Source organism: Galeopterus variegatus, unplaced genomic scaffold (assembly GCF_000696425.1).
Source record: "Galeopterus variegatus unplaced genomic scaffold, G_variegatus-3.0.2 Scaffold3179, whole genome shotgun sequence".
In the NCBI taxonomy this organism is placed as follows: Eukaryota; Metazoa; Chordata; class Mammalia; order Dermoptera; family Cynocephalidae; genus Galeopterus; species Galeopterus variegatus.
This window is the reverse complement of record NW_007729290.1, coordinates 196,137-214,463: the sequence shown is the minus strand read 5'-3', so window position 1 is coordinate 214,463 and position 18,327 is coordinate 196,137. Positions and strand designations below refer to the sequence as shown.

Here is an 18,327-nt window from a genome sequence, read left to right as displayed (position 1 = left end):
GAAATGTGCTTTCCAAGTGATTGCACACAACCCCCAGGAAAAGTGTCTCCTCTGCAAAATATTAGATAATCAACAACAAATTCTTACTGCCTAGCCTCCCCTTTCCTAAACAAGAGCAGATTACCTAGCTACTGCATCTCCACCCACACTAATCCCATTTTTCTTCAGATAGAGCACAACTCTTACTGCTTTGTTACATATTTAGTCATTTTTCTGAGCTTATACCTGGCTCATCTTAACTATTCCCAATCTTTTCAGCTCTTTGTTACCAGCTCTCAGAGAGGCTTATTGATAGTTGGTCTCTTCAATTTCATGTTGGTTATTAGTTCGTCTGATGGAGTGACTTTCAAGTTCTGGGGCGCTTTAACACAAGCGTGACATGTTCCTACAGCCTGCCTGGAGGTGGGAAGATGCCTCCCATGGCTTTGTTCAGCACCAGTCATTCTGTTCATCTGTGGAATGCATTTATAATGTGTTTTATTTATTTTGCCTCCACACATTCCCACTTTTGCAGAGGAAGAGGTGAATAAACAGCCCTTCTTTCTCCACAAGAAAGTAATTTTTTCACCTTAGGTGGGCCATCTGCTTCTCTGAACAATGCTGCTTTGACTTGAATTAAATACACCTTGTCCCAGGCATTTTGCCAGCTGTAGGCTCCAGGAAATGGGGCAACTAAAAGTGGTTTCCTTATGATGTCAGGTCTTTTTTAAAAAAAAATGTTTATGGAACTTATGGAATCAGCATAAAGGAAATTGTGCATCAGTGTTCACAGGAGTTGTTCATAGGGTGGCAGGAGTCCCAGACCAACAACCTAAGCTGTATTCTGAATTTCCTAAGAATTAATCACCCTGAGCATGTCGGTAGATCTAGCAGTGGGCCTGCAGATAGAGGACAAGATTATTTGCTTTAGGACCTAAAAGAGACCCCTACGCTAAGGATTCTCAACTGTGGATGCAGATCCAATTCACCTACAGGATTTTCAGTCTTATGCCTTGGTCCCACTCAACTGGCTGCTTCTGATGCCCAGAATTTTGAGAAAAAAATACCCTAAGCCATTTGGTATCAAAGACCTCTTCTTAAGCCTGCAAGCTATTGGGGAAGAAATTACCCAGGACAGAAAGTGCCAACATATACAGTCTTCATCCAGAAGATGATAAGCTATGGGAGGCAACAGTAAACTGAGGGTGTTTGCTGATATGGACATCCACAAACTCAGGATTAGAGCAAGGAGTAAGTCACAAAGAGAATGAGGCAGCCTCGGCTGGGCATCCATGGGCCACTCAGGCCAATGGAGGTGATTTTCTCTTGCTTCAGCTCAGAGACAGAGTATCAGCAAGGGCAACACCACTCGAATGACTATAAGAAGTAAAGCAAAAGCAGTTGCTGCTTCCAGGAATCAACACATAAATATTTTATGGAGGTGAGAGGCATAAAAGAAATAGTGGACATCATGAGATAGAAGAATACAGCATGCGTGGCCTTGTTCTAACATATGTAGGAGAAAACTTTGAGACTTTCTTGAACTACTCAGAAGGATTCAGCCATAGATGATATTCAGCCAATACACCCTGACATGGTGTTAAAATGCAGGTTAAGGGCCGGCCCGGTGGCGCACTGGAGAGTGCGCCGCTTGAGAGTACGGCGGCGCTCCCGCCGAGGGTTCGGATCCCATGTGGAGACCAGTTCCCGCTCACTGGCTGAGCGTGGTGCGGGCGCAACACCGAGGGTTGCGATCCTGTTGCCGGTCCCCGGTATGGGCGTGACACCGAGGGTTGCGATCCCGTTACCAGTCAGTAAAAAAGACAAAAAAAGGAAAAAAAAAAAATGCAGGTTAAAATGTAGAAATATTGCCCTGATGGTTGGTAAGTAGCTTAAGGTAGACCACGTCACAAAATGACATAATCCAGTGGCCCCTGCATAGGTGGTAATGGGACTTGGGACTGGTGCACCTGGACATTGCAGCATGAGCTGAGAAGACCAAGGCAGAAGCTGAGACAAATGCAGTGCCTACCTGCTGCTCAGGAGGGGCTCGAATTGGCAGGGGTGGTGGAACAGGTGGGCCTGTGACAGTGTTGTAGATGGAGGCCGAAGCAAAGGCCCTCCAGGGGCAGGCTACGTGAGAAGCACTAGAATCCAGGACACACGGGGCAGTCCACACAATCACCCTCTTGGTGAAGGAAGTGCCTGGTCCCAGACCTAATAACAATCAATATAATGAAGTTGTTGGAAGGGGTTGGAACAGTTTTCTCCATAAAATCATAGCTTAGAGACAAGCAGCATTTAGTTTAGTAAGAGCATATCAAATATAAGACCATACCAATAATTTCTAAAAATCAATAATGATTTAGAAATTATTAGAATAATTTATTGAACATTTTGCCTTATAAGTTATATTACACTGTAAGTAGTTTCATGACATATAGCTTAGTTTATTTAGAGAATAGAAAGAAAATATTTTTGAAATATTGAAATTTTGAAAATTTTTTCTATTCTGATGTATAGAAATACATTTATCTATAAAATGTATGCTGCCGTACAGGTTGCTAAATATGTTGTATATCATCCTCAGATTGGAAATTTGGAACTAGGGGGATAGCGATTCAGCCAGTATGGTTTGAAATAGCTTCACTAAACCCCTGCACCCCATTCCCGGTTGATCTGACTTGGGAAAAGATGGATTTCACTTGATCTACAAATGAAATGTTATTTACTGTTTGTTGCTCGGGATTGGGCTTACCAAACCTAGTCAAGAATTTCTAGGCATTCATGTTCTCATGCGTCCTGGATCTTCAATAGGTACCTGCTCTGCAGCCACAAGGTACAAACTGTGAAAAGAAATTACTAAGTTAGATTTTTAGTAACTTTCCCAGGACAGAAGTTCATTCATTCAAATAGTTATTGAGTACCAAAATGGTGCCAGACACTTCTAGGCACTGAGGATACATAAGAAAATAAAACAAAAAATCTCTACTCTTATTAATTAGCCAATAAGCAATTGAATGTAGTAGTTGTTATCCAAGGGCAAATGATAGATGGAGCCAAGGAGAAAGTTGGAATCCCATTTCAAAACCCTCTAGCTGCACACTGCCCTCCTTGGGTTAGAGTTACTAGAACCTTGTGGCTAACACTACAGAACTGTGGAGCAAGTCTACTCAGAGACTGTTAAGCAACCATATGGGTGGGTTCAAGGAAAGAGCCTGCCTCAAATTTACTGTTCCTTTGTCCTGACCTTGTATCTAAAATTCTGTCATTTGAGAAGCTTTTTCCAATAAGTGTTCCTTGGAATCCAGTCCCTCGAGATAGTTAAAAAAAAACAAAACAAAAGTTGTATGGTCAAACAAATTTAGCAAACACTTAAGCTCTTAGAGCTTAATATGCAGTGAACTAGCATATTAAATATAATCTGTATGAATCTTCACCAGTTTAGGATTCAAAATGTAGGCATCACTCTTCATTTTTCTAATTACTTGCTCAAGCCTCCATTTCTCCATATTGTAGGTAATTCAGTATTTCTTTTTTAAGGACTCAATTGTCCAGAGACCCTGGGAACTTAGACCAAAAGGATAGTCTTGTTTCAGAGTCCCATGTAGAAAAAACTGATCAGTCCATTAACAGGTCCTGGTTTAATCATCACTTCTACATGATGTCACTGTTAAAAACTGGCTCCAACAGGCTCCAGAGAGTCCTTGTCCTGCTCTAGGGTTGTCCCTGCTGCGGCAGAACCCTGGGCAGGCAGCAGGGTGGCACTGTACACATGGACTCCCAAGATGAAAATTTATGGGATTTACACTCATACAATTAGCCACTGTTCCTCACACATGACAGTTTTGGCAAGGTGGCTGGGTATAATTACATTTCTAAACACAGCCACACACAGAGTCTAGAACAAAATGTCCCCCCAAATCTGCTAAGCCCCAGTATTGAGCCAGTCACTGAGCCAGACTCCATTCTTCTTGGGGGACTGCAGTCAGGGCTCTCTCAGCCCTTCAGAATGTTATAATTAAGTTGAATCTCAAATGGGAAAGGGATAGGGTCTTGATCCTTTTCCTCCAGGATCCTTGGCTGTAAGTAAGTTTAATTTGGCATATCAGGTGGATACTGAAAAGAACAACCTTTGTAAGGCCACAAAATGTCCTTTCCTCAGAGACATGTATACTTACTCACCTTATATTGACATAACTAAGAGTATTAAGGGAATTATCAAAGCAGATCCAGGAGGTCCACTTCTTGGTTTATCTTCCTGCTTTTCTAGCTTAAAAACCAAAAGTTCCAAATCACTACAAATGTTTCTGGGAAGTTAGGACTCAAAAATCGTTGGTTAGAAATAGTTTGCCCCAGGTTGTTTGTCAGATTTCTTCCTATTTGAGAGACAGTTAAAATCTGGAAGGATATGGAGCATAGAATGAGAGCAGAGGATAGAAAGAGGGATAGAGAGCTAAAGATAGAGAAAGAGCAAAAGATAGATAAAAAGAGATTCTAGGATATTGGAGGTAACTAAGCATCTGAGGCCCCCCTATCAGATGGGGAAGGGGCAATGAAAGAAGAGGTGGAAGGAAGACTTTCCCTGTTATAATTTTGCATATTGAAAGGGACGTGATCTATCTCCAGAAGCTCCCATCTAATGTATCATAAGGTCTGGTCTGCTTCAGAGAGAATCAGACTCCCAGGAATTCTCTCCTGAATTTCTTTTACTAGAATAAAGCCCTAAAATCTTCTAGGCTTCTTGGTAAACCAGACCTCACTTCTCAGTGAGACAGGCTCCTAATGAAGAAATCTCAGAACATTTTAGGTCAGGAAAGAAGGTCCCAGCATTTGCTGAGATAGCTTTGACTTGTTAATTTTCTGACACTAAAAAGGTCATAATTTCTACGGAGAGGAGAAATACATTGAACTAGTAGGAAATTCCCAAGCCTCTTGTTCTCACTGATACTTGGCCTTCTCCAATTTCTCAAATATTTTATATCAGGTTACTTAAGGAAAAACAAACCATAGACACAATATGAACTATTTAACACTATTAAGGCTTTCTGATGTCAGGATATTGACACTTGATACTTGAGTCATTATGGACCAATCAACACCAGTTGCTTGGATACAGTGGGGAAAAATAGTGAAAATTCTAGGGGTAACCATCTGGGGGCAATTTTTGTTAATTCAGCCCCAAAGGAGACTCCTTTAGAATATCAAAGGCAAAGACTAACTTGCCATTTGATAGAAGATAGGGTAATAGACAGGGTTATAGAAAACAATTTTTTGTAGAATTATTATAATATATTATATTTTAGATTTTATTGGACATATTTGACTCCCACTCTAATGCATACCCACATCCTATGGAATGACAAGTTATGTTTTAATAGGATTATACATATCATGTGTTCAGAGATGAAATATCCAGGGAAAATATCTTCATTGCTCACTATTTCTTGACATTTCATGTGTCCTATCTCATATGTATACACATCAAGGGAGCTGATTTTAGTCATCTTATACTGTATTGTATTTATTATTTCAACTTGCAAATGCTTTTATTTGGATTTCCAAACATGTGATTTTTAATATGTTTTATTAGTGAAGGAGCAATAAGGGAACAATTTTGCAGCTAACTTAACACCTACAAATTTCCATGTTTATGATGTGAAAGCAAGCCTTGGTAGACATCAAGCCTGTTCATATTTCAAGGAACATTAAATGTAAATACTGTTAAATTGCCCCGTATTTAAAGGAAGATTTTAAATTGTATATAAAATTGTTCTCTTATTATATTAAATAATTATGGATTCATTGTTTATACTTTTATTCAAAATGGTGCTTGATTCTGGACAGATTTATTATGCAAATGTGTTTATTATTTGAGAAGCCATATAAAGGCTAGATGATTACAAATTAATAATTTCAATGAACGTGAAAAATCAAAGATATTGGCCATCTTACTTGAAAACTTATGCCCACACAAAACCTGCATACAAATGTTTATAGCACTTTTATTCGTGATTGTCAAAAACTACAAGCAACCAAGATGTCCTTCAATGGGTGAAAGAATAAACAAACTGTGGTGTATCTATACAATGGAATATTATTCCATGATATAAAGAAATAAGTTATTAAGCCATGAAAATACAAGAATGAATCTTAAATACATATTGCTAAATGAAAGAAACCAGTATGTAAAGGACACATACCATATGATTCTAATTATACAACATCCTAGAAAAGATAAAAAGATCGATAGTTGCCAGGTGTTTGGGGCTAGGGGAGGGGACAGAGAAGGGCTAATAGGTGACACACAGGAGATGTTTTAGGGTGATGAGACTATTCTGTATCATAATGTAATGGTGAATACATGACACTATGCACTTGTCAAAACCCATAGACCTTTACAGCATAAAGACTGAACCTTAATGCATGCAGATTAAAAACATTTATTTAGGAGATTGGGGAATCTCAAAAGGGAATGAAGAATGTGATAAAACAGTATAGCTGTATTACAAATACATGAAGCAACCTCACTGAAAGGTAAAGTAGGGGGAAAAATGCTAACCTATATAACTTTGGAAATGAGTGGAGTCAATTAAGCTAAAGGCAAAAGACACTATATATAAGCACTAGTTGGTAAAATTAAAATAAATAAAATTAAAGTAATAAAATGGGGTATGGGTTCACAATTCTGACACTGCCATACATGTATACTAGAATTGAATAATTAAATAAATGGTGGATAGTGGGAGTCAGGTTTCTCACTGCTGGAATGGGAGGTTACAGATAAACAAGGAGAGGAGTCTAAAATGATTCCTGTAGTAATGTATTAGAGTTGGAGACATCACTATAAACTCATGCTTAGGTTGGCATAGATACAGATTGTTACACGTAGAACTATTTACAGATATGTGCGCTTACACAGGTTAGTATACACATATATATTTCCTTGCGTTGTCAGCTGAGAAGGCCTAAACTCATGCTTAGGTTGGCATAGATACAGATTGTTACACGTAGAACTATTTACAGATATGTGTGCTTACACAGGTTAGTATACACATATATATTTCCTTGCGTTGTCAGCTGAGAAGGCCTAGAAGCTATGATACACCAGTACCCATGAGCACACCTAGCACCCAGATCTTGGTTTTCAATCCATTCTCCAATAAAAGGAACCAAGGCTCCTTGAAGAAATGGCTGATTCTAGGACTGAGACAGGAAATAAACAAGAAGAGCCTGGAGTATCTTGTAGTGCCAGAAAGCAAGAAATCATCAAAAATAAAACAACAAAAACAAAAAACCACCACTTTGGTGTGAATATATCAAAAAGATACAAGAGGCAACTAAAAGAGCTCTCAATGGCCAAAGCTAGCACAATTAGAGTAACAAAAATATTTTTAAAGTAATATTGAATTATAATCCAAAATATAAAATAAATATTCATGAGTTCATACTGATATAAGTAAACAAATGAGGGAGAACAGACAGATCTCATGGGCAGAAGAATTCAAAAAAGGTATGTCACTACTCTGCCCCCAAGGAGGTAAAGCATAACTCCCCACTCCTTAAGTGTGGACTGTGCATAGTGACTTCCTTCCTTCCAAGAGTGTAGTATGGAAAGGGGGAGAAAAAAAGCCAGGGTACAGTGGAGAAACCTGACAAAAACTACCTCAGCCAGATTAAAATCAACAGTGACAATTCATGTTTATAGTATGTACATGGCTTGTATGTACATGTATGATATGATGTTATAGAAATGGCACTTCAGTTCTGTGGTCTTCTTCCCAAAAACACATAACCCAAGTTTAATCATTAGACAAATATTGACAAACTACAATTGAGAGACATTCTACAAAATACTTGACCAGTATTCCTCAAAACCATCAAAGTCATCCAAAACTAGTAAAGTTTGAGAAACCGTCACAGCCAAGATGAGCTTAAGGACACATGACAATTAAATGTAATGTGGCGCTCTGGAAGGGATCCCAGAGCAGAAAAAAGGACATCAGGTAAAAACTATGTAAAAATGAATAAAGTATAGACATTAGTTAATAATAATGTATTAATATTGATTCATTAATTCTAACAAATGTACCACACTAATGTAAGAATTAAATTAATAGACAAAACGGGATGGAGGGCATATAGGAAGTCTCTGTACTAAGTTAGCAATTTTCTGTAAATCTAAAACTATTCTAAAACAAAAAAGTTTATTTAAAAAAGATATTTAGAATATTATACTCATAGAAAATGGGAAATGGAAGGGGCTATAAAAATCACCCATTAAACCCCTTATTTTACAAGGGAGAAACAGATTTATGGTAGGATTTGGTAGCCGAGCCTGCCAAATAGCCTTGAGGAAAGAGTGGTGGCAGCTGCTGAACTCAGTATTCAGTGACACGACAACATCACTCATGGGGCCCAGGAGACACTCAACAAATAATTATTGAATGAATAATTCCCAAGAGCCTGTCTTCTACCCAAGAATCTCATCCATTCGCTCATGTATTCATTAACTCATTCATTCATTTAACAAATATTTACTGAGTGCCTGACACTGTAATTTTACTCCTGGAATCATAATCACTTATGAAACTTAGAAACTCTATCCAAAGGACTAACATTTAGGCAATTTTCCATATCTGACTTTGTAGAAAACTTCATTCAGCTGATTTAAGTTTCTTAGTGTCCAGGTAAGAATTGTTTCAAGCCAAGTGTTAACAGAAAATAGATTAAGGAGGCACATCATGAGGCTGATGGCTGTATAGTTCACAGAGAGCCTGCATGGTTCAGTCACACTCAAATGGCGGGCTACAACTTTTTTTAAAAGTATTGTTATTTTAGATTCTTCAGCCTCTCATTCTATTCCTTTTACAATTTGTTATTATTAGGCAAGAGCATGGTTTTGTCTTGGTTTCCAGTTTGCGTTCCATTACTTATGAGCTATGTGTCTTGGCCGAGTTGCCTCACCTTTTTGAACCTCATTTCCCCATCTGGAAACTACCTCCATAAGAGTAAGTTGCTTAGATTAAATAAGACATTAATGAAGTGTTTAGCACACTAGCAAGGGCAGCTAATATTATTATTACTAGTGTCATTACTATTATCATTAATATTATCAACCAACTAGACACTTGAAGCTTGGAACAACTTTGTGAAGATGAAGGCAGTATCTCAGGACCTACAGAAGAACACACTTTGGCACACTTACTCAATCTTTCCATCTTTCTAGGTTTGATAAGTAAGTAGGGTTGTCTCCCAAACCACAAAAGTATTTCTGGGATCTGGGCTGTGATTCTATGCACTGCCAGTCCAATGCTCCTTTAGACTGCCAGGAAACTCAAGAGATTATTTTCAAGTTCCTTTTCTTCTTGGCCTCTTTTCCTGCTCAAATTTATTTACTTATTTATTTATTTATTTTCTTTTTTCGTGTCCGGCAATGGATCACAACCCTCAGTGTCGCGCCCGTACCGGACCGGGACCGGCAACGGGATCGCAACCCTCGGTGTTGCACCCGTACCTCGCTCAGCCAGTAAGTGGGAACCAGTCTGTATGTGGGATCCGAACCCTTGGCGGGAGTGCCGCCGCGCTCACAAGCGGCGCACTGTAGCAGTGCGCCACCGGGCCGGCCCTCAAATTTATTTTCATGTTAACTTTCTCCTTCCTTCCAAATATTCCATAGGCTCCTAAAACTGGATAGTTTTCCTTGACACACTTTTCTCCCGATGTTCATTTTTCTGACTTTATTTCAGTTGTATTTAAAGATCGTGTTACTCATGGTGCTCACAACTTCTATGTATAAATTCTGTGACAGAGTCCAGCACTCCCAGGGTGCCTTCCCTCTATGCCCACATAAAACAGGGCATGTGTTTGCTATTCTGACTAAAAGCTTTCAATCAAGAAGACTCTCCCTACTATCACCATTATAGCCAGGGCTGCCCATGTGGGAGTCCTGGCAATTCCCAACTACATCATATCATCAAAACTGCATTCCAATACGATGCCCCTTAGAAATATTTCTCTTCCTGTAGTTATGTAACATCAGTTCAACATTATACACACAGCTACGTGGTAATTCTGCTGTCTCCTCAAGGGCCTCACTTGAGACTCCTCAGTGGAGTCTGTTTTCTTAAGCTCAGTGGCTACTTCAGTGGCATAAAGCTAAGTTTGGGTAATAGAGGTTATATTGTTCAACTCAGTTGTAAAAACCACTCTAAGCACAAACGTTCCAGGTTCAGTGGAAATCTTAAGGGAAACTTAAAATAGTTTTAATGAAAAAGAAAACTCTTTTACTGAGTTCAAAAATAAAGTTCATAAAACAGCTTGTTTCTTTTTTAACTGATGAAAGATTTTAAAGGTAGTTTTAAAAGTTAATTTTGTCTGTAACTCATTATTTCAACAAACATATTGTGAATTCATTTTCAATTAGCATAATTATTTTGAAACTTCTTTTGTGAAGGATACTCACATAAAATAAGTCCTACCTCTCTTCTGGGCGGATCGGAATTGTGAAGGTTGAAACCAGTTGCTGTTTGACCCCACACTGCCAGCCTCAGTGATTCCAGAAGGATTTAAGCCTGAGGGAAATGAGAGAAAGGGGTCAATTATAGAACAGAAGAACAGAAGATTCTAAATCAGGGAATATGCGTGAGCTCCCAGGTAGAACTCAGAGGAAGAGTTTATGTGTGTTCTCATTTTTTCCAAAAGCCTAAGATGTCCAATGTCTGAGATTATTTATATCTAATATATCTCCTGAGACTTCATCTGTTTGGAAGGACTTTGCTGTTGTTTTTTGTTTGTTTGTTTGTTTTTTAGGAAATACAAATTAGATCGCTTTTCAAACTTAATACCAGTACTTTGAACACAATTGTTTAAGTTCTACGTAAAATGTTTTTCCACTCATGAATTGGTTCTATCACTAATTTGTAAAGATTTTCTATTTTTAATAAACCTGATTTGGACCTGATTAAGAGTGACAACATGTATCTATATGAATAAAACACGCACACACATCATCACATAAAAATATAAAAATATAGTTGGACATATCATCTAGAAATCTGGATACTATATTTGGATCACCTTACTTAAAATATAGGCTCTATGTCATTTACAAGGTTCACTTTGGGAGGTTCCTGAGGCTGTCTCAAAGAGACAGGTGGTCTCCAGAGCAACATAAAGCAGGGTTCATCAAGAGGCCTGAGTAACAGCCCATCAGGAGAGAAATCAAAAATGCCTTAAAGCTCTATGTTCAAGAAAACAAATAGTGGTTTCAGATTTGAGCACCGAATTAAAAATCACAAGGGCAGATTCGCCTATTGCAGGCCTTGATGTGCAATTCAACTGCTTCTCAAACAGACAACTCTTTGTAATGGATATAAGGATGAATAGCAACAGCAAGCATTTTTTTTTTTTTTTTTGGGTGGTTTTATACCTTTATTTGACAATCAGCAGTTAGTTCTCATCCACATTGACTGTAGATTTTTGAAAGTGGTAATAGGTACATAGGTAACCAAAGAATAGAACTTGTTGGTGAATTTTCATCCTCATTACTTTTTCTGGACAACCACACACAGATATGATATGGGACATTCTTTATTCTTTTGGCTCCAACAGATTTGTCCAGCCTGGTGTCAATGCACATATCTGGAATCCTCATTTCCTACATGGCAAATTTCTAGATCTCTATCAGTGCCTGAGGGCCACACTTCTTGAAACCCACCCCATGGGTGAACTTGTGACTGTTGAGGTGTATTCTTGAGTCACAACCTCATTGGTGGTAAAATGGCCCTTATTCTTCTTGCCACCCTTCTTTGCAGGAGCCATTCTGCCAGGCCCAAGTTGGAAAGGAAGGACAGCAAGCAGTTTTAAATTTAACAATGTTTAATAATTCTCTTTAGAAATTATGGGAAGTTCAGGTGGTAATAAATAAACATTTGAGAGCACAAGGAACTAGGAAGCCGGGGTCCAAATGTGTTTCCTAGGGAAAACTTTACTAAGTGACTCAGAATGTGATCCAGAGATGATTAGACCATCACCAAGAGCTGCTGTGTACCACTTGAAGCCAGCATGCGAGAAACACAATGCAAACATATTGCACAGATTTGAATATTGCTGAATATAAAAATGAATCAACTATTTTGAGCAGCTGTGAATTCAAATACAAGGAGACAAAATGAACAGCACAATAAGGGAAATGAAAAAATAATTAGACACACAGAGAAATAAGAGCAAAACAAAGAGGAAGGAGAGGATCTATCTACAGGGAATATGGATCTGCCTTGGCACTATATTCTGGTCCAGATCTACACGAGGTCAACAAGGTGGATAGCTCTTAAGATGGAATGAAGTCATTTGATTTTCCTCCTCATACCCATATATTTCCGTATATTTAAATCATACAAACAAATTAATCCCATCTGTGGCATAAACTTTATTGTAAGGATCACAAGAGACTCGTTTATAAATACGCAAAGGAAATGTGCAGTCAGTTGCACACGCACCTCCATCTCCTTTCCTGGAGTCCATGCCACTTGCTCCAGCTTCAATAAAATGGAGATTAAGCAAAGGTTTGAGCTCTCTTAGGACTGGTAACTACTTCTGGTTTTGGTGACTTTCACTTCACTCTACCTACCTGCATATCGGAGTGTTCACGTATGGCTTCTCCAAAACTGCTGTCACCAGGGCCTTCCATTCACCTCCGTTCTTCTTGAAATATTCTTCCTTTGACTCCCATGACAACACTCTCCTAATTTTTTCCATACTTCTTTGGATATCCCTTATCAGTTGCCCTTCTAGTTATCTACCCATCCTTTAAATACCAGTGGTCCCTAAGATTCTGATCTCAGCCCTGTTCTCTTCTCTGTAATCTATTCTGAGAGGCAGTATGGCATAATGGTGAAAAGCATAGGCACTAGAACGACACTGCCAGGGTCTTGCCATGTTTTGGGCTGTGTGTGTGATCTTAGGAAATTTACCTACCATCTCTGATGTCTCCATATTTATAAAATGGGACTAATATTAGTACCTACTTAATAGGGTCATAAGGAGTTAAGACGTGAAGCGCCTGGCACACAGTAAGAGTGCAGCAGCTTTTAAGCAGTACAGCCATGGCTTCAATTATCATTTAGTTGAATAACTAACTCTATTAGTTATTTAGTTGACTTTTAATTTTTTTCAATTGATACATTGTAACTATACATATTTATTGGGTACAATTAAATGTTTTGATACATATATATGTTTTATAATGATCAAATCAGGGTAGTTGATGAATCCATCACCTCATGCATTTATCATTTCTTTGTGGTGAGAACATTCAAAAGCCTCTCTTCTATCTATTTTGTAATATACAATACCTACTGTTAACCATAGTCACCATACTGTGCAACAGAACACCAGCACTTGATAATATTGGATATTTAGTAGATTTTTAGTTGATTAATTCTTCAGACAAGACTTTTTCCTGAGCTCCAGGTCCATTTAAACAACTGCCTGATAAACATTCCCAATTGCACCTACGGCTCCTTAAACTGAACACTCACCACTAACTCATTTCTATTTTCCTACTCCTGCTCCAGCTGAAACTTTTGTATTCTCTTTCTAGGTGAATAGCAGCACCATTCTTCCAAAGGCCCAAGCTTTTGAAAGTTAATAGAGTCTCCTTCCCTTCTCTCAACTATCTCTACTCTAAACATAAAGAACTCATTGGTCATCAAGTCCTTTCAGTTTTGCTTACTAACTATCTTCTCTTCTGGATTACTGTAGGAGCCTCTGTTCTCCCTGTCTCTAGTCTCTTTCTTTACACACCATCCTTCTTTCAAACTGAAGTCTGGGGTTCATCCTTTTTAATATGTTTTCATCATCTTTCCATTCACTTTCAGGACAAAATCCAAAATTTTTAGCATGGTCTATGAGGTACTTCATAAACTTGCTTCTATCTAATTTCACCTCTTATCCTTTCTGGTTGCATCCAATACAACTACCTGTGATCCACAAGTTGTCACCCTCTCCTTCGCCTTCATGCCTTTATTGATACAATCTGAAGTGCCCTTTCCTCCATTTTATGTCCAGATAATTCCTAATTCCTACTCTATCATAATATGTCTAATCCCCAGAACACTACCCCTAACTGAAATTAAAAACAACAAAAACATGGGCCGGCCCAGTGGCGCACTGGAGAGTGCGCCGCTTGGGAGTGTGGCGGCGCTCCCGCCGAGGGTTCGGATCCCATGTGGAGACCGGTTCTCGCTCACTGGCTGAGCGCGGTGCGGGTGCAACACCAAGGGTTGCAATCCCGTTGCCGGTCCCCGGTACGGGCGTGACACCAAGGGTTGTGATCCCATTACCAGTCAGTAAAAAAGACAAAAAGGAAACGTGACACCAAGGGTTGCGATCCCATTACCAGTCAGTAAAAAAGACAAAAAGGAAAAAAAAACAAAAACAAAAACTAAAAAATGTTAACAGATGCTAGTATTCCAGTACAGTTTGCTCAAAACAATGAAATTCCTTTTGTGCCTTTATTTCTCAGACACAAAATAGATTTCTTTTTCAGTCATTTATTTTTGCTTTCCAATTGGTAATGACTCTTTGGGTGAGAAGCTGGGAGGATAGACTATGAATTGGAATACAGCTTCTACCAAAATGTTATAAGAAATCTAGATGGTAGGGAAAACTTGGTAAACACACACACACACACATCCACACACAATGAATTGGAATACAGCTTCTACCAAAATGTTATAAGAAATCTAGATGGTAGGGAAAACTTGATAAACACACACACACACACACACACATCCACACACACACACACAAGAACTTGTGAAAGAAGAAAAGATGATCAGCTGTCTTTCTAAATAATGTTAACTACCCCTCTCCTCTCCGTCTTTTTCTCTCCTCCTTTCTCCCCCACCTCACTCCATTCCTGCCCCACCCCACCCCAATCCACACACATACTGCTCTCAAGGTAAAAATCACTCAGTGTTCTTTTTAAGTCCCTCAGGTTTCATATTTTATTACTCCAAGAGTCTGCCTCCCTGAAGTTCTTGTATAGACTAGTTATTTCCCTCTGTAAAGAAACTGTTTAGTTCAGTCTCGCCTGGTTTGGAAGAATCCAAGGGAGGCAGTTCTTGCAGCCCTGTCTCCTTCCACTCTCTTCCTCCCCCAAGTCCTGGCTGGAGCAGCAAGTCTGTCAATCTCAGACGAGAGACAAGGCAGACAAAGGTTCATTTGTAAGAACCTTCTTCTAGCACCTCCTCTCCTCTTCTTTTGCCCAAATTCACCTAGTGAGTTGGAGCATTTGGGAAGATTCCTCTGCCAAGAAGACGAAAGGAACGGAGAAGAAGAAAAGGGTATGTAATTTTTTTCTCCATAAAAAACCATTTTATGTCATTTTTTCTACTCCAAACTGCTGCTATAGATTAGAGGAGAAAATGCATGTATTTCTTGAAGCAGAAAGGAAGGACAGAGAGACAGAGCCTCTGAAGAGATGATGCATGCACTTTGAAAGAGATGATGTTTCTTAGGATAAAGGGAAATAATCAGATTAAAACATAATAGGAAATGCATATTCCTTGACTGGGAAAGTCATTTAATCATAGGTTTAAAAAGAAGCAGATTCCTCACTGTTATTCATTTAATGCCCATATCTACTCTGAATCTGGTCCCACAGAACAGGAACTATGTGAGGATGAAGTATATGATTGTTTAAAATGCAGTAGCAACATCTCTACATTAAGTTAACTGCAATGTCTAAGAAAGCAAATGTTTCTCGCTTTAAAACTCCTGATTCCTGAAAAGAAACTGGTATAAATGTGTGATACAAAGAGGGAATTCATTGAATTCATCTTCAGTGTCCCCACCATGGAACACAACACTGTCTCTGTAGTGCTAAGATAAATGGAACACTCTTTCCCTTTGGGGCTTAGAAAAATTTCCCTGTAAGAAAATTTTTCTCCAGTGATGATGATTTATTGTAGCCAGGAAACAATTAGAATGATGCAAGACTGAATATTAATATCATCTTCTAGCATGCTTTGAGAGGCCTGGAGGTAGATCACCTTCAGGGAGGATGTAGATTTCATTTTTCCACTGATGAAGTTACCTTGGGTATTTAGGCTGATATGTCTGTTTTAATGATCTTTGAAAGGCTTGTCCACTTTCTACTACCGCTTCCAATCCTTTAACATACACATTAAGAAAGTTTACTTCAGGATTCAGTCATTCTAGTGCAAACCTCTTCTAAGACAGTTAATAAGAAAAAGAGAGAATTTAAAAACTAACAGTGATTTTCATCCTTCAAAAAAAGATGAATGGGAAACATCATAGACTAGGCAACAATTTTAATCTCTCCCAACTGTAATTTCCACATTTCAAATGTCAAGTTCTGGGCTGAAGTTTTCATTTGCTTTTGCAGCTTTGCTTCTCTGTTGCTGCTTTTTGAAAGGAAGCTGAAAATGGACTGCCCTTTCTGTCTAATTCATCAACTCTGTTTCGTTCCATTGCTCTTAATACCAGTTCCCAGAACTGACATCAGCTGCCTTTATGAACACTGCACCACAAATGTCTGAATATTTAAACTACATAACCCTGTTAGTTCTGGCTATTAAATGGGATCATTTTTCCCTCTAAGTCTCCATTTAACTCCAGCCATTCAAAAGCTTGCTGATGCCAAATACCCTCCCAGAATCAAAATTTGCAATTTCTTACCAAAAGATGGTGGCAGTGATTAATTGCTTAATTGGAAATGTCTTGCTCATAATTCTGTATACTCTGCATTGATCTTTTAAGAATTAAACCACTATTGGGATATGAATGGCATCATACATTAGGCACAATGTTAATTACGCAAAATTGAATTTAAAAAACCAATGAATAACTACTTAAAGTTGTCTTGCTTATTCTTTCAGATCTTTAGTTTTTAATGTTGTTTTCTTTTCTAATCTAGACATACTCCAGGAGTAATTTTAAGTGCACGTACTTTAATGGAAAGAAAAAAAAAAACAAAAATAGAGCATTTGTTTCAAATTGGCCAAAGTCATTTCAGTCTTGTTGGCACTTGAAAATATATGGTTTTGATGGACTGCCAAGAATCAAGATTGGTGTCTTTGAATAAAAAAAACCAACTAGTGTATCCCAGGAACATACTGGCTCAGACATTTTTCCATTTGCTAAATAATAGTTAAAGTTATTTATTTATCTGCACATAATTTATAATGTGTTAAATAAAATCTACCAGTAAGTTCTTGCCAGGTATGGAAATTTCCATTGTAGTATGTGACTGAGACTATGGCAGAAACACTGTTTTGTGCTATGGCATGGACACAGGCAGGAGAGAAGCAGGACCTCTGAGAGATACAGAAAAAGTAGAAGTTATAGTCCTTGCTGTCATGATGCTGGCATGTCCTCTTCTAATCCTCCAAATATTGGATAGCCCCAAGCCTCAGTCCTTTGCCTTGTTTCTTTGTGGTCTATACTCACTGCCCCACTACACCCATAGCTATAACTACTATCAATGCATATCTTGATTAGTTTCAGATTTGTATTTCCAGCCTGACCTACAGACTCATCATATTCAACTGCCTACTCAATGTCTTCACTTGCATGTCTAATAGGCATTAAGTTAATAACTTAACTTGTCCAAAAACTTACTCTTAAATTCCCCCAAACTGGCTCCTTCCAATTCTTCCTCAGTTCAATAAATGGCAATGCCATTCAGGTGAGAAAGCTGAGTCATTCTTGATTCTTTCCCTCTTGCCTATACTTTTCATCAGTTCTCATCAAAAGCCTCTTGTTTTCAAATTCTAATCTTGCCCCGCCACATCTTCACAGAGATGCCATAAATTTTTTTTTAAGACATAAATCAGATCACAATACTATCTTGTCAAAATCGGTTTCCCAATATACTCAATAAAATCTAAACTCCTTATCATGTCCTATAAGGCCCTACATGATTGTTCCAGTTCTTCCTTCCTGGCTGGAGGTTAATTCACAGAATGACCAATTCACAAAATGGTTAATTGCCAGCAACCAATTGTAGCCATATTCTCCATATGGTTAACTGGCTTATGGAAAATGCTGATAATTACAAGACATTGTTTAGTCAAACTCACAGTTCTTGTAGAAAAGATTATACATAAGTGCTCTGGGAACACAGAGTAAGGAAGGTATGAAAGGGGTATTGGCTGGGATCAGGCAAGGCTTCTTAGAAGACATGAGTTTGAAGTTTGTCCTTAAGGGATGTTTGGTTAGAAATTAACATAAAGGGGGCCGGCCCGGTGGCACACTGGATAGTGCGCCGCTTGGGAAGCGCAGCGGCACTCCCGCCCGAGGGTTCGGATCCCACGTACA

At 38.6% G+C, this 18,327-nt stretch overlaps 1 long non-coding RNA gene across 1 annotated transcript in view; it reads right to left on the bottom strand.

The window, feature by feature from the left end:
• Positions 1–2,406: 2,406 nt before the first annotated feature.
• LOC103600004 overlaps positions 2,407–18,327 on the bottom strand; it is a 35,976-nt gene continuing 20,055 nt past the window's right edge. The window contains exons 2-4 of the long non-coding RNA XR_551347.1: positions 10,461–10,553; positions 4,165–4,252; positions 2,407–2,825 (exon numbers count right to left, since the gene is read on the bottom strand). This is a non-coding gene — a long non-coding RNA (uncharacterized LOC103600004). The remainder of the gene's footprint in view (positions 2,826–4,164; positions 4,253–10,460; positions 10,554–18,327) is intronic.